The sequence below is a fragment of the Chaetura pelagica genome, unplaced genomic scaffold, assembly GCF_000747805.2.
Source record: "Chaetura pelagica isolate M959 unplaced genomic scaffold, ChaPel_1.0 scaffold846, whole genome shotgun sequence".
NCBI lineage: Eukaryota > Metazoa > Chordata > Aves > Apodiformes > Apodidae > Chaetura > Chaetura pelagica.
In genome coordinates, this window is record NW_009953518.1 from 339,128 (window position 1) to 354,402 (window position 15,275).

Here is a 15,275-nt window from a genome sequence, read left to right on the forward strand (position 1 = left end):
TCCCTCATCACCGACTTCATCAGTCTCTGAAATCTGGGTGTGCTCCCAGCTCACCAAACCTGGGATCCTGCTTTCATCCTGCAGAAAAAGGAAGCTTCTTCAGCTTTCAGATGAATCACAACCACCCCACAAGACCTGCTGAGAAAGCCTCAGGAGCCTTAGTAGATGACTTGGGGTGGTTTTTCTTCTACCTCTGTTGGAAGAGCCTCTACAGAGATGGGCTAATCCCCACACTGATGTCAGGGGCTCACTGTCCTGAACAGACACAGCCTCAGCATGTCCCTGCCCCTTAAGACTTGCTAAAAATCTGGTCTTTTTGCTTCAATACAGAAGGATAATAACTTTCAGCACTGAACTCAAACACTGGAAAATATGCAATGGAAAAGAAACTATAACACAACAATAACAAAAGCCAACAAAATCAGCTTTGCCTGAAAAAGCCTCCTCTTGTACAGCTGAATTTCCCTCTAATTTCTGAAACATGTAGAAGTGTTTTTAATAGATCATCTTTTGTAGAGATTTGTACCAACACAGTATTAGTGTGCAACGTTTGAAATTCATCTCTATTTACTTTGCTGTGTTACACAGAGCTGCTCACACTGTGTGTTTGCAGTAACACCCAGGGTAGAAGAGGAGGGACAAAAAAGAATCACACAAAGTGCTCCCTGTAGATCTTGTAAACACACTTTTTCTTCAAATTTTACAATAAAACTTGACAAAAAGCTCATGCTGACAGTGTCTGGTTTATCCTTTGGATGTTAGGATTACTGGTGGCAGGATGCTGCCTCCCTTTTGTGCTGGCTAGAAGTCTGCAATCAATGGATGGTTTTAAATGTGGGGATTATTTAAATGTTTTCAGCACATTCATCAGAACTGGCATCTGCTCCTCCACACACCCACCTGCTGACAGACCTTCTCCTACCAGCAGGGAGGCACAGGTGAGCTCCTGGTTTTCTCATGCATGAGAGATCTATAGTTTTATATTTAAGATTAGCCTGCCATGTCTGTGTATTTAATTTCTAATTCTGGCCTGGGAAAAATCAGTCTGTCTTTGCATGGTGCTGTTGTAATGCTGAGACACAGATGGCTGATTATCAAAGTGTCTAATAGCATCTTTGTAATAGTCCTAAGGCAAAAACAACCCTCTTTTGACAAGCATTATTTGCGGAAACAAATTCCATTTAATTAAGACATGAAGTCAGCACTGAAAGGCTTCCCAGCTTGTCAACAATATGAAGTGCAGCACATACTGCTAGAGGTCATGCTTTGCATTAAGGCAGAATGGTGAAGGACAGGAGCTTTCTGAAGTTTTCTGTGGCTAAGCTGGTCATTTTCTTGAAGACTCTTAATTCAGAAGCTCAAATTGATGCTGATAAGAACACCCAACTCACTGTCACACCAGGGTATGGAGCACTCCCTGAAACCTCCCTGCCAAAAATCCCCTGTCACCAGTTCGTAATTGACTGTAAAACCCTAAATTGAAATCAGCATCTTTCTTAAAGATTTTTATTATTTTTTTTTGTCACTACATGGGCCAGACAACTTCATCTTCCTGCAGGGCCAGGTACTTCAGCCTAACAGCATCAGTTAAGATGGTGATTAAATCTTCATTAAAGTCATCATTCCCATAATAAATATTCACAAGCTAATAATAACATTTTAGTAGGCAATTTTTTAGTTATTTAATAATTTGCTCCTTTCTTTTTCACTGCACTTTTAGTTGTGCCATCACATGATCTAGTTATTTAGTGACAAGGCAAGGAGCAGCCTCTGCCATATAGGACTAGACCAGAGAAGTATATAAGTCTTTAAGTAACATGCATTAATTGCTCCTATTAGGACTCTGCAAAAAAAAATATCCCATGATGACAAAAACACTAAGAAATTATTCTTTTTGTACCTTTACTCCAGAGGCAAAGACTGGGTTGTGGCAGAGCTTGGGGTCACACTTCGTCATCACCTTTGGGTCCAGGATCACTAGTTAAAAAAACCAGCCAGTTAAAAAAAAGAAATCCAGTCAATATTATGGCATCTGGAAGTGCTGCATATACAGATTCTACCACTCCTTCCCATGCTCTGGCAGGTTTGTACCCCACAATCCCAGTATGGACTAGTAAGGCATTACCCAAAGGTGGCCCCATGGGTACCAGGGCTGGAATCCTTGACTTCCGGTTCCACTCGAGCAGAGCAAGTCTCACCACCCTGCCTTGATGTATGAGTGTGCCAAGAGGGAGGGGGGAAAAATCAGGGAATTTTAGTAGAGATAAATAGGATTTAGAAAGCTGTCAACTCCAGCAACTTTGGCATTTCAATTCATTAGAAGTCCAGATAAATTAGATGTTTGTATTAATTTAATTTCTCCTCTTTGACCCAGCTTAATTTATCATTTTACACCTTTCTGCAGTGCTTAGGAGAGCTGCTGCTTAAATTAACCCAAAGGAACAGACAAGTAAAATACTAAGTGGTAATCATTAGCAGCAAGGTACATTAAAACCTAGTGCCATAGCTCTCCTACAGTTGCTTTTGCCAAGGCAAACACAAAATGTTCTCCTACAGACATAGGATTTGTATTTCTTGCTGTATTAAAGCCAAGACACCCTGTGACAGTTTTCACAACTAATGTATATCAGTTATAGTCACTGCAGAGAAAAAGAAGCAGCAAAGGGAAAATCCTACACTACAGCATAAATTAATCCTTATTTTTTTTTATTCTAATAAAAACCTCCAGTGGGTTATTTCTGTCATTTGTACATGTTAGAATTTTACGTGTTTCTACATTTTAACTTTGTGCCTTCAAATATTTTCAGAAAGGAGAGGCTGGATCATCACCAAGCAGCTACCCAAACATTCACATCTTCAGTTTCAGAAATGATTTATTGTTTAGATCAGCCCTGGGTTTATTCTGGCAGGTCCAACACAGAGTAACTTTTCTGCACTCATTCAGTCCCAGGTAACCCACGAGCAGGGCTCTCTGCCTTGGCCATTTCTCCATCCCCAGGAGCAGAGAGTGTCCAAGAAGGCTACATAAATTGTATTTATCCAGTGGGCTTAAGCAAAGCCATGAGGAAAAGTACAAAGGGCTGGTTGTCTTCTTTTTAAATGACATGTATTAATGTGGGTGCCAGGTGGAGAGAGGGATAAGGAAAAGATATAGAACAGTCCTGACATCTTGAGCAAACCAGGGACAGAACAAATTACTAAAGACAAGAGAAATGTTAACTAACTGCCTCAAGGTGATGTTACTGCTTTGTTACAGTGTTTCCTGCATAACAAAAGAGAAAAAAAAAAAAAACATAAAAAAAATGCAATAAAACCTGCACAAAACAGGTACAAGCAAGCAAAATGTGTGTGTGTATATATATATAAAAATATCAAGTGGCTCTCTGAAGATGGTCTGGACTTTCACGATGTTTAGGAGCCAGGACATGCAGCCATGGATGTTCTTTCCCCTCTTTCTCCTAGAGCACCAAAGTCTCTAACAGGCATAACTGCTGCTTCAGCCCTTCCTTATTAAAAGCTTTTTATAGAAGAGCTAATTTAAACGTACACTTCTGCTGCTCGTGGCCATGAGTTTCCCAGGTGGGAAGGTTGGCTGTTAATGTCACAACTACCATCTGCTGACTGTCTAGGATGTTCAGGGGGAACCTTTCCATGTGGTCTGATTTGATTTCTGCCTGAAATCCATACTCCCTTCTTTGGATGACATCCAGAAAACACCTGAGATTTTTCATTTTGAAATACTGTTTGCAGCTTGCTACTACATGTTGGCTTGGGAGGTAAGAGATCCATGGGGAAGGGAGAGACATCAGCTTCAGCAATTTGTCATAATGACTCAGAAAATTACAGGATAAAATTGTGCACAGCAGCATTACAATATAAGGAGGGCTCATTTGTTCTCCCCTCCTGGTGTGTGGGATTTTCTGCTCCAGAACAAGACCCGCTCTCACCTTGTGCTGAGCAAGAAGAGCAGGCAATGGGCCACATGAGCACTCCCAGATGATGGACACAGGCTCTGTCACCCCAACTCAAAAGGTCAAAGAAGTTAGCAAAAAAAGCCAGGAGCTCAGAGAGTGGAAGGGAAGTGGCACTTTGTCAGGTTTGGAAGCAAAAGGATTGATTAGGTGAGGAGAATTAACTAAGGATTAGCAAATAAACACTGTTTTGGCCATCAGCTAAGCACACACACCCCGGTGGTCTGCTTGTGGTGTTTCTTTTTGCTCTGCACATGTCTCTGTGGGGACCTGCTCAGAAGGGACATGGCAAAGGTGTTCAGCAAAGCTGGGCTCTTGCCCACAGAGCAAGCTGCCAAGAGCAGCAGGGCTCTGTTAGGTGACAGGTGAACAGGAGCAGGAAAAATATCTATAAATCAAAGTCACAGTCCAGTGAGTTCCCCCTGGAAAGGCTGTGGCCTCCAGGCAGGTCTGTGCTGTGAGCAGAGGTTTCTCTTCACCTTCAGTAGCTGTTCAGAGCTCAGAGAGGGACCTCTGCCATGCTGCCTTGTAGTATAGTAATAGATGTGCAATATCTGAAGATCAAGGCCAACTCTCTATTAAATTAGCTAACAAATGATTAGATAATTGTAATTTATTTTATGAATCTTCTAGAGAGTAAACTGCTTACAGGCAGCTAATGCAATGAGCTTACTTGGTGAGTGGAGAGGAGCATCTGGTACACGGAGGAGGCTGCAGCTCACATTAGGAGTCTGTGCACGCCCAGCTGTACTTAGAGTAAATGTATCATTAAGTTGGTTTCCTTTCCCATTCCAAGCACACTTTTCAAGATTTATGTACTGCAGACAATAAGATAGCAGGAGAATCAACTCGCACTCCACTCTTCTTGCAGTCGTCCCCTGTCCCATGGCAAGATAAGACAAATAAAGAGGGGAAAACAAAACATGGACATTAGGTCACTTTAAGAGATGGCAAAGGAAATAATAATTTCAGCCCACCTCCCCCGTAGAAAGGTGTGGCAAAGGCAGGAGCTGGGAGAAAGTGTGTTGGTAAGGTCACAATATCAAGCCCTACAAAAAAACCCAGCTCAAGCAGCATCCTCATCCAGCCCTCCCTGCCTGCCCTTGCAGGCAGAGGGGTCACTGCAGGGGGTGTCCCAGCCCTCAGCCTGCCCCGTGGAAGTAACAACCTGGACTGACACCACTTCTAAAAAGTCTGAAGTATCTTAGCTGTGTGCAAACTGCCAGTTTTCCAAAGGTTTCTAAAATCAGCAAATTAGGCAAACAGAAGTGGTAGAAAGGGACAGTCTTGATACAGAAACTTCTCTTGTGGCAGATGTGATGTGGCTGCTCCAGACCTGCAGGGTGCTCTGAACACCAACAAACACATTTTTCACTTGGGCAAAACAGTGTACGTAAGGGACCATGTCCATCCAAACACTGATCGGTTCCAAAATGACAATGATAACTCATTTTCAAAAGTGTCCAGTGATTTCTGAGGTGCCCTTGCTGTCTGACTGGCAGAGGAACCTCTTTCTGGAGGATGGATGCTCCTTGCCATCCATGCAGCTGCTCTATATTTGTCATTAAACTGGCAGCACAATATAAAAATAAAAGCAAATCAGCCAAGCAATTCTATTGTGCATCTTAGCAGTAACAAAGCCACAACTGTCCCTTCAGGCAGATGAGCAGAGCACCAAGGATATCACCTGGTGTCATTTATATGCAAGCTGCATTTTTATTGTAACTTAATCTACCATGTCAGTCACACATACAAACCTTGTCAATGGTCATTACACATAGCAAGAAAATGAACCTTGCTTGCTGCTGGGTTTGCAGCTACTGCCTTCCTGTGTGTCAGGGGAAGCCAACATGGCAGCAGGAGAGGGCAGGAGGCTGGAGGATGTGCAGGTTGTCTCTCCTGGTAGGATATGACCAACCCCATGGGCTTGCTGCTGGAGAACCTGCTGGGACATCCACAGAAGGTTAGTTGGGGAGACAGGAGACTCTATCTGTGCTTTCACCAGCACAGATCATCAGCACACCCATCATGGGTTCATACAATCCCTTTCCTCCCCCTGGGGGGGTGGTCCCAATGAGGGTCACTGTGTGTGAGGATGGTTTGTGTTGACAACTTCAACTTCGTGTCAACGTCTTCCCTCTGGGAAGATTAAAGGCTCTGGCTAGAACAAACTTGAACAGCATGAAATAAAGCAAATTAAATCAAAGTGGGAGCCACATCACAGTCACCCATGTAATAAAATCTCTCCCAAGACTTTGTAAGTGGTGGAAAAATCCAACAAAGAGCTGATGTGCCCTTCCAGCCAGAGCTATGGGAGAGCTGCCCTCCCTGCTGAGCTCTAGATAAGATGCAATCAGAGTTCCTGTGCTGCTGCAAGGTGTCACTTGCTCTGTGTAAGGACATACAGATACTGGCATGATGGATGGCCAAGAAATGATCTCAGCAAAGCTAGGACAAGGTTACTGTGCCAGTTGCACAGCAGCACTTTAGCTAACAGCACCTTAAAGGTGCAGCACAAAGCTCTGTGATGGCCAAGACCCATTATCTGTGGTCAGGACAATTGATATAGAAACATCCATGAAGGGGCTGCCCCAAAGCAGCTTTCAGCCTCATGGACCAGTCAGCAAGTTGCAGACTCCCTGTGACCCCTGGATGCACAGAAACCTGTAGGAGCTGTGACCTGAGCTGCTCTGTGCAGGGAAGGAGGTGTCAGCTCAGCTTCAGAGGCACTGAACAATTGATAACTGGATTAGCACAAGAAAGAACCTCCTGAGGGGACAGAAAAATCCACATCTTCTCTACTGAGAAAGGTTTCTAGACAAATCTCATTTATCATGCATTCATTTGTTAAGTAAATATTCATAATATATAAATGCTAGTGTCATTTTAATATTCTGATAAGCGTGGTACAGCTTTTCCTCTGTCTAGATACTGGTGAAAGTCATACTAATTGAAGTAATGTTGTGTGTCAAATGATATAGAGCTGATTTACTTAAGACTTGCATGTCTGTTCCAATTACCTCCCAGGTGTATTGAAGTTCCTTTTTCTGTCTTTTATGAAATAAAATACATAAAACATATGAGTTGCAAAGCAAATTTGCCTTTGTAAGTTCTTACCTCTCCTCATGGCCACTGACCTTCTGCCAGGCAATTCCAAAGCAGAGAGAAGCCTGCAAAAATAGAACCAATTATCAGTTAACAGTTATTGTTCCTGCAATAAATTGATCTCTTTTTGCAAACAGCAAACCAGTGCATGGTCTAGTTCAGCTTTCAGGCTTTGCTGTGCACTGCTCAGCTGATACAACAAGCAGCTGCTCAAGAGAGAAATATTGCACATGGAATGAAGGTGTAAGACACACAAAGTTCACATGGCTGAGTGAAATAAGATCATTGTGCCTAGATTTCTTTTTTGACTGTTTCTGGGTGTGTTTATTATCCTGTGCAAGTCACACAAGGAAGCCTCACTTGGGTGGGTTAGTGAAAGCCTGACCATCCACTGCATCTTGTCTTGTAGGTCAACTTTACTGGACTCTCTTGTACCAACTGCTACTGTAATTTTGCAGTTCACCAGTGCCTTTGAGGAGAGGTTTACATGACAACCAAGCATCCATTTCAAGCCAAGTGAATTATGAATTATGAAATAAAATGAACCATTAGGAAAGCGCCAACAGGAAAAATAGGATTTATTTGACAACATCAGTTTCTAATGAAATTAAATAGAATGAAATATTGAATGGTTGCACAGATATTATTTAAGAATAAAGAAGAAAAGCACAGGAGACTAGAATACTGTTTCTTTTGACTTTTAGACAATGAAGCCAAGCAACTTGTTCAGGTTGCAGTGATTTGAAGGGGAATTTAGATACAGGCTTCATCACTTTGCTGGATCAGCTCTTAGCAGATCTGCTGGACTTCCACAGCCTGCAGTGCCAAATCCCAGGAAAGGCTCTGAGCTCTGCAGTTTATTTACCTCCAGGTGCCTGGACCCCGCAGGGCTCAGCTGGATCCCACCACCCCCTGCCCATAGCCCTGCCCTCAGGGCTCTCCTGCTGCAGCCCAGCAGCTCCTCAATGTTGAGTTCCACTTTACATTCTCCTGGCAAAGCAGAGGTACCTGGGAAGGAACAGGTAAATATTTAATCTACTGTCTGAGTTTTAACAGGTAGTTCTGGGAAGAGCTATTGAATTTCTATCTGGAAAGATAATTTGTGTGCTCAGAATATCAGAATCTGATGCTCACAGAGGGATGTTCAGAACAGCAAAGTCTCCCCAGAAACACCTGCATTACTGGTGTTTCAGCTGCTCTTTCCATGACTCCTGCCCACTCCAAGGGTACTTTATCAGTATTCGTGCACTGGGCAGGCTGGGGAGGCTGCAGCCATCCCACTGCCTCCTGAAACCTGGGCCTGGAGTTGATGGGCACCGATCAGCCACCAATAGCACTCTCAAATCTACTCCAGTCAACAGCAGCTGACACAGCTGGAATAGCTTTGGAGCTGCAGACATGAGCCCAAGCCCATGCTCTGTCATCCTGGAGGGTCTCAGCGTGGCCACAAAGAGGCCACACACCACGGCTGGGCCCAGGGCACCACCTTTGGAGGGACAGAAGCCTCTTCACTTCTGAAGCCTGAGCTTTCTTATTTTTAATTAAATTAATTCATTAGGTTAGTCTAATTCAGTAATTTGTATTTAATTTTCTCTTCAAAGGGGGCAAAGGATGAGGAGAAGCAGCTGTTGCCCCCTGCAGTCTGTAGAACAAAAAGAGCCAAGAAAACTCATCCATCCATCTGATTGCTTTTTTATTAAGCAGCACAGGTGCTGGGAAGGTGGCAAGAATTGAGGTTTGTCCAAGCATTAACTTCTGGTTTGTTTGGTTGTTCGTTTTGTTTATTTTTGTTTTTTTGTTTTTGTTTTATCATTCTGATTTCAATTACCCAGTAAAAAACAAGATGGAAAATAAGGTAATAAACCTGCTTCTTCTTCCAGCCCTTGAATACACAGCAAACATCTGTTTCTGCCTTTTTTTTTTTTCCTACCCTATGAAAGAGGAGTGTGACTGGGGACTTTTTACAATAAAGCACTGGTTTTTCTAAAGGATGTTTAAGCAAAGGTTTATTTATGTGCTTCATCTGCAAAGGGTCGGTGCTTCTGTTTCATGTACAAGTTCAAAGTCATAACTGCTAAAAAAAGGTGCAGGGCTGATGTAATGCAGGCTGACAGAAATGTAATTTTTGGCCAGGCTGCTTGAAAACTTGTCAAGTGCTGCAGCATTTGGATGTACCCTGGATGCAGCCTGGCAGGGCATGCAAATGCAAAAAACTGCCTGAAGTTGCAAAGCAAAGGAAGCAGATGGGCTGCTGCACTGGGGGGGCAGGAAGGTAGGGGAGAGAAAAGAGGTTCCTCACGTGTGTTTGGTTTGAGCCCTTTTGTCAGATCTGTCAAACACATTAGCAGATTCAAAAGATGTGAAATTCTGGAGCAACAGATAGAGAGGTTAATTGGGGAATGGCTTCTTCTGAATTTGAGAATGTTAATCCCTTTCTAGAGCTTCCTGGCTGGAGTCAAATGATGATACAAATGAGATGGCTACCCCTGGCCTTCAGCTGTATGTCCAGTCATTGTGAAATGAGGGCAGTGGAGAGGCTGAAGGCTGAGCCTGGAGGGGATACAGAGAGCAGCTCTGGCTCAGCTCAGTCCCCCTGCTCTGCCCACACACCTGCATCAGCCTCCTCTTGTGATTTATCCTCAGCAATGACCTCACTGGCTCAGCCATGCCTGGTTTGGAGATTGTTGTCATCGAATTTGGCAGAGACCTCAAGGTCTCTTGACTAGATCATTTACACTGAGAAACTGACTATTTCTGCTGCACTTTTCCAGCTGGAGGACACACCTCTCCTACATCTTGTCTATATAGACCTTTCTATCTGCTTGGGTTTAACCAGTCAGAGAGCAGTGTGAGCTGTGCCTGCCCTCAGCTCCAGGGGCTCAGGGATGCTCAGACCCAGAGTCTGCAGTAGATTTGTCTCTGGCACTCATGGAGAGGGCAGTCTGCAGGGATTGCTGTGAGGAGAAAGACCATAGCTTTGCCCTGGAAAGGAGTGCAAACATCTCATTTTTTTAGGGAAGAGCTCATTCTGCTGGAAGAAAATTATTGTTTTCTTCAATTAAAAAAAGTATTTCCAATCACTAAAATATGTGAACCGTTCTCTTGTGTTCTACTGGCTCCAAACCATAAAACTTTAGAGCTGAAGGCAGCTCAGTGGCAGGGTGCTGCTGGTAAAGGAGACTAGACCATGACTTGTTATGTAAATAAGCACATAAAAGTCTTGGGATTTTTACATGAAAATCAGAGCTGCAACAACCATTCTGCCTTAGCTTTGTGGGTTGTTTAATTGGTGTGATTATGCAGCCTGATTATACAGAGAAAGCCTTTTATAAACCTGCAAATGATCAATCAGTTAAATAAATAAAGCCTCTCTGGTGATGCTACACTAACTTTTTAAGAAGTGCCTCGTCCTTCTGTCATTAACATAATCAGCTTGAGTGATGTTTTCACAGCAATTCCCACCAGTGGGCCAAGGGCTGCTCTGAACAACCTCTCCTCCATGGATCATGAGCACAATAAAACAGCCCCAAAAGGTGACCTGTGTCAGAAGCTTTTCTCCAGCATGGGTGCCTGGCTGCTCTTGTGTGGCACGTCGAGTGACATGAGATTGTCAAGGATCATTCAGTGCAACAACAATTTACTGTCTCAGTGGGAGTTTTCTCATTTGGGGAAGTTCAGCAAGTTTTCTAACTCTGTGCATTATATCAGACGGAAGAGGAAAGGAGAGATACACCAAAGTGGGTTGTAACAAATGGAAGTTGTACCTGCCCAGAAACTGCTTTTTCAACCTGTATTTCCCCTCCCTGCATTGTTACCTCTTGGCACGAGTTCACACGAGGTCAAGCTGGCACAGCTTTCAGGCTTTAAAACATTCTGTTACAGAAGCAGTGCCAGTAAAAGGTGTTACGGACAAGCAGTACTTGGCTACTAAACTTAATTAAAGGCAAAGTGATTTAAACCAAACACCCAGGGGTCAGCTGGGGGTGGTGGAGGTTAATTGCAATTGTTACTGCATTATTTCCAAACTCATATTTCCATTCCTTGTATGCAATAAATCCTGCAAAGTCTGTTACAAGGGGAGGGGGGAGGCTCTACATACGAGATGTGCAGCATATCTGACTCAAATACAGGAAACTGGTCTGCAGTCATTAAGTCTCTCAACACCTTTGCAGAGCTGGCAAATAACCCAGGGTATAGACTGGTGGAGCTGGAATTGCAGGCTTGGTGCCAGCCCCACACCAAGGGGGATCAGCCCCCATCCCCTCTCGAGGGGCTGCCTGAGCTGCCACCCCCAGCAGGGGTGTCAAACCAAGGGGATGCTAGAAAAACGTAGCCCCTGCAAAACCTTCCCTTGTCATTAAAATGCACAATTTTCTCACAAATATATTGATGAATGTTTTTGTTTGGTTGGGTTTTTTAGGCAAAATATCTGCACAGACAAATTATCCTACAGAATCAAAATAATCCTTCCTTATTTTAACAGTGATAGGTTGCCCTTACCTCCAGCCCAGGGATTTGGATTATCTGATTTTGCAGTCATTTCCTCAGTTCTTTTTGCCACCAGCCCTTGCAGAGTGAAACCATCACCTTCTCCAGCTTGGGACAGTGAGCTGGGGCTTTCCACACACAGCAGAATTGCAGGACATCTGCTCCACCACCATGAAGGACAAAAAGCCCCCATCAGAATGCCTGAAATTGTCATTTTGACTGAAGAAGAAAACAAAAATCAAAATCAAACTCCTACAAGCATGTGGACAACATCTGAACTACTGAGTTTAAAATAGATTTTGTCTTGCTTGCCAAACTCTTTTCTCCTGCCATGTTGAAGGAACAACCATAAAAGTCTCCTATTTGGTATTCAGACAGTAAATGATTGTATTTAGTCTGCAGAATTTAACATGATTTATGCAATCAGGAGTGTGAATGACAAACCCTATCTCTGTCTTCTCTTCTTCGAAAAATTCCAGTTATTCCCAGTTTCAATTCTTTTCAATTCCACCAGTGTGATCAGCATATTTAAAATTCAATCAGCCTTCTCATTTCAAACATTTCATGTGTGTCACACCAACAATCAACAAGAGGCCTGAATTTAACATCTGTTCCTACTGGTAAATGGCTTTAATTCAAGAATTGAAAAAAATATATCAAGTAATTACTAGGCACTCAATCACAATGAATAATGTGTTTCCTGCCAGCAGTTCTGTCCTGTCAGCAAAAACTCAGGGGAGGCAGAGAGGTGGAATTGCTACAAACTCCAAATCCTGAAGCTGGGAGCAGGAGTGATGCAAATATTAACTCACACTTTATCATTGCAATTGTTTTAACTATCGTTGAACAACAATTAAAAAATAAAACTTCCTAAGCCCTGGACATTCTCTGTGCTGAAACAACCACAGACACTAATTCCAGTGAAGCCAGTGCAGGGAAGGGAAAAAAAATCACTGCTTCCAGCTCACTGCACTTAACCCAGCAAAAAAAATACATATTATACAGCAACATCTCCTGATGGTTCACTGCATATTGTGAAGAAAAGAGAAATTGCAGGAAAAAATATATGGGACAGATTCCAAATTATTGCCATTGCACTGAGTTAGGATTAAAGCCAATAAATTGGTTTGGAGTGTCTAGAAATACTTTTTTTTTAACCAAGATGTTGTTTTGTTGAGTTTAACATGGGCATCTTTTGATCATTCATTTGGAAATACAGAAATGGGATCACATAGCACTTTATTCCTAAGAATTATAGTGCATGGAGGTGACACAGGAGTGACTGGTTGCTCTGGTACAGCAGGATACCTGGAGGAGACAACACACTCAGTAGCTCTCACTCAACAGGCACCCAGCCTTGCTTTGATATTAATGCCAACATATACATATTGATTTTAATAACCAAGTCTCACACAGTGCTGCAGTCAGCCCAGGCCATGTCTGGTGCAGTTATTACCTCAGAGCATACCTAGAGGTTTAGCCAGCTAACCTATATTTTAGCTTTTAAAAAAACCTATTTTTAGCACATTTTCAGACACAGGAAAACAAAGGGAGACAAAATAGCAATTATTTTGAAATGTGGCAGTGTGGAAAACACATATTCACTCCTTTTTTGGCTCAGAAGTGAAGAAAAGTATTTCACTTCTCATATTTCCTGGCAATGCTCCATTTGGTCCTTAATTTAGATGTATGATTTTGTACTTTGGATCTGCTCAGTCAGATGCACAACACAATTCTTAATTATTTCAAAATTATTTAAATGGAATAATAAATCTAGTGTTTGATGTAACATGGCTGCCTGACCCAAAGAAATATGTGGGTAATTATCATCCTTCCCAAGTGGATTATTTTTTTCCCCCAAATCAGTCCCTAATTACTGGCTACACTGGCAATGATCACTTGGAGTAATTGTGATGTTTTGCTGCGTTGTTTGTGGACAAGAACAATATAATTCTCTTAATGAAAATAAATGTATAGATCTTATTCCTGGGCCAAAATGCAAATGGAGCTGGTCTAATGGTTATGAAAATAATAAATAGTAGGGATTAAAAAAAATATTCTAAGTTAGGAACTTGCAATAGTAATTTTCTCAACAAGAAAATGGGGAGCAGACAAGTGGTGCAGACTCTAGAGTCCACTCCAGGGTCTCCCTGGTGAAGATCCAAAGCCACCCAGCCACCCCATGCAGAGTTGTGCCTCTGGTTGATCTGCTTTTTTTTAACTGATTCACGTAGTCTCTGGAAACATCAGCAGTTCCATTATCACTGCAGAACCCTTAACACAGTCACAGCAAACAGAGGTAAATGTAGATCAACCTGGCAGCAAAAGGGTTTAGCCATGAATGCACATTATTTATCAGAAAAAGTACATGTATACTAGACATGTTTTTAGATGTTCTGTATAATAACTCACCTGTGATAAAACACCATTCAAAATCACACCTTGCCAGAACACAACTTGCCAACTTCCAGCTTGAGGTAGCAAAGTCTTCTTTAAAGGCCAACAACCTAAATTAAAAATAAACAGTGGTAATAATACTGCATTTAAAGTTGCTCTCGGGGCTCTAATCCATGCTCTGGCTATGATTGCTCTGGGAAAACTAAATAAAAAAATAGGTTGCTGAAGCATGAACAGGATGAAGAGAGCCAAGAAGAAGACATGAAACAAAAGCTATGCCCCCAAACCTGCTCCAGTTCATAAATCCTTCATTAAATGCACAGGGGGTGACGTAACCTCAGAAAAAAAGTCTGACTTCTATAGTATTTCAGATGAACTGTTTCTTCTCACTTCCCTTTTAGTCTGAATATAGCTTTTTTTATTACTGTTTGCTCTAAAGAAAAATCCAGCTTTGCCTACACACTATGGTATTTTTCAGTCTTTAATTGTATTGTATAAATATGTATATATACACAACAAGGAAGGGGAAGAGCAGCACACAGCACAGCTCTGCCTTTTTATACTGGGCTGCCTGCAATTTTAATGTGAAAATGTTCTGATAGTCTCTGTCTTTGCAAGCACAATGTCTCCTTCACTAAAGTATATACCTGGGGTGAACCTGAGAGCAGAATGAAGTGCCTTAATGCAAGGAGTCTGAGCTGTGTGGTTTAAAAATGTGTAATGGAAAAAATAATACATATATATATTACACACTACCATCAAAATATCTGCCCTGAATGTGTGTCTATACACACACATAGAAATATGTATATATGACAAGTTTACCCAGCTATCAATAAAGAATAGTGTATCTCAATGATGACCTCTTTAATGGAAAGTTTTCCAAAATAAAATCAGCAAATCAGTGAAATAAAACCTGGAGATCTTATCTTCTGTGATAACACAGAGATGTTTGTAACAACAGGCTGGTCATTTCCTTGGAGAACTGCAGCACCAAAACCAAAACTAAAAGTTCCCAGCTAGGAGACTTATGTTGTTCCAGCAGGAACAAACCAAGGGACCTGCAGATACTGTGTTATGACTAACTTGGTTTTGGTGGCATTTTGTAAGAGATACATGCTGGTAAGTATCTGCCAAACAAATTCTTCTCTTAGGTTTTCTGTTTGCTTTCATCTCATTCTTACCAGCAGCTGCAGCTTGGGCTCCTCTGCCACAGTGACAGATTTCAATCAGACTGGCTGGTTTAATTATTGCCTCATTGTATGTGATATGACACCACTTGTGCTTGAGCTTCTTTAACTAATGTGATTTCCC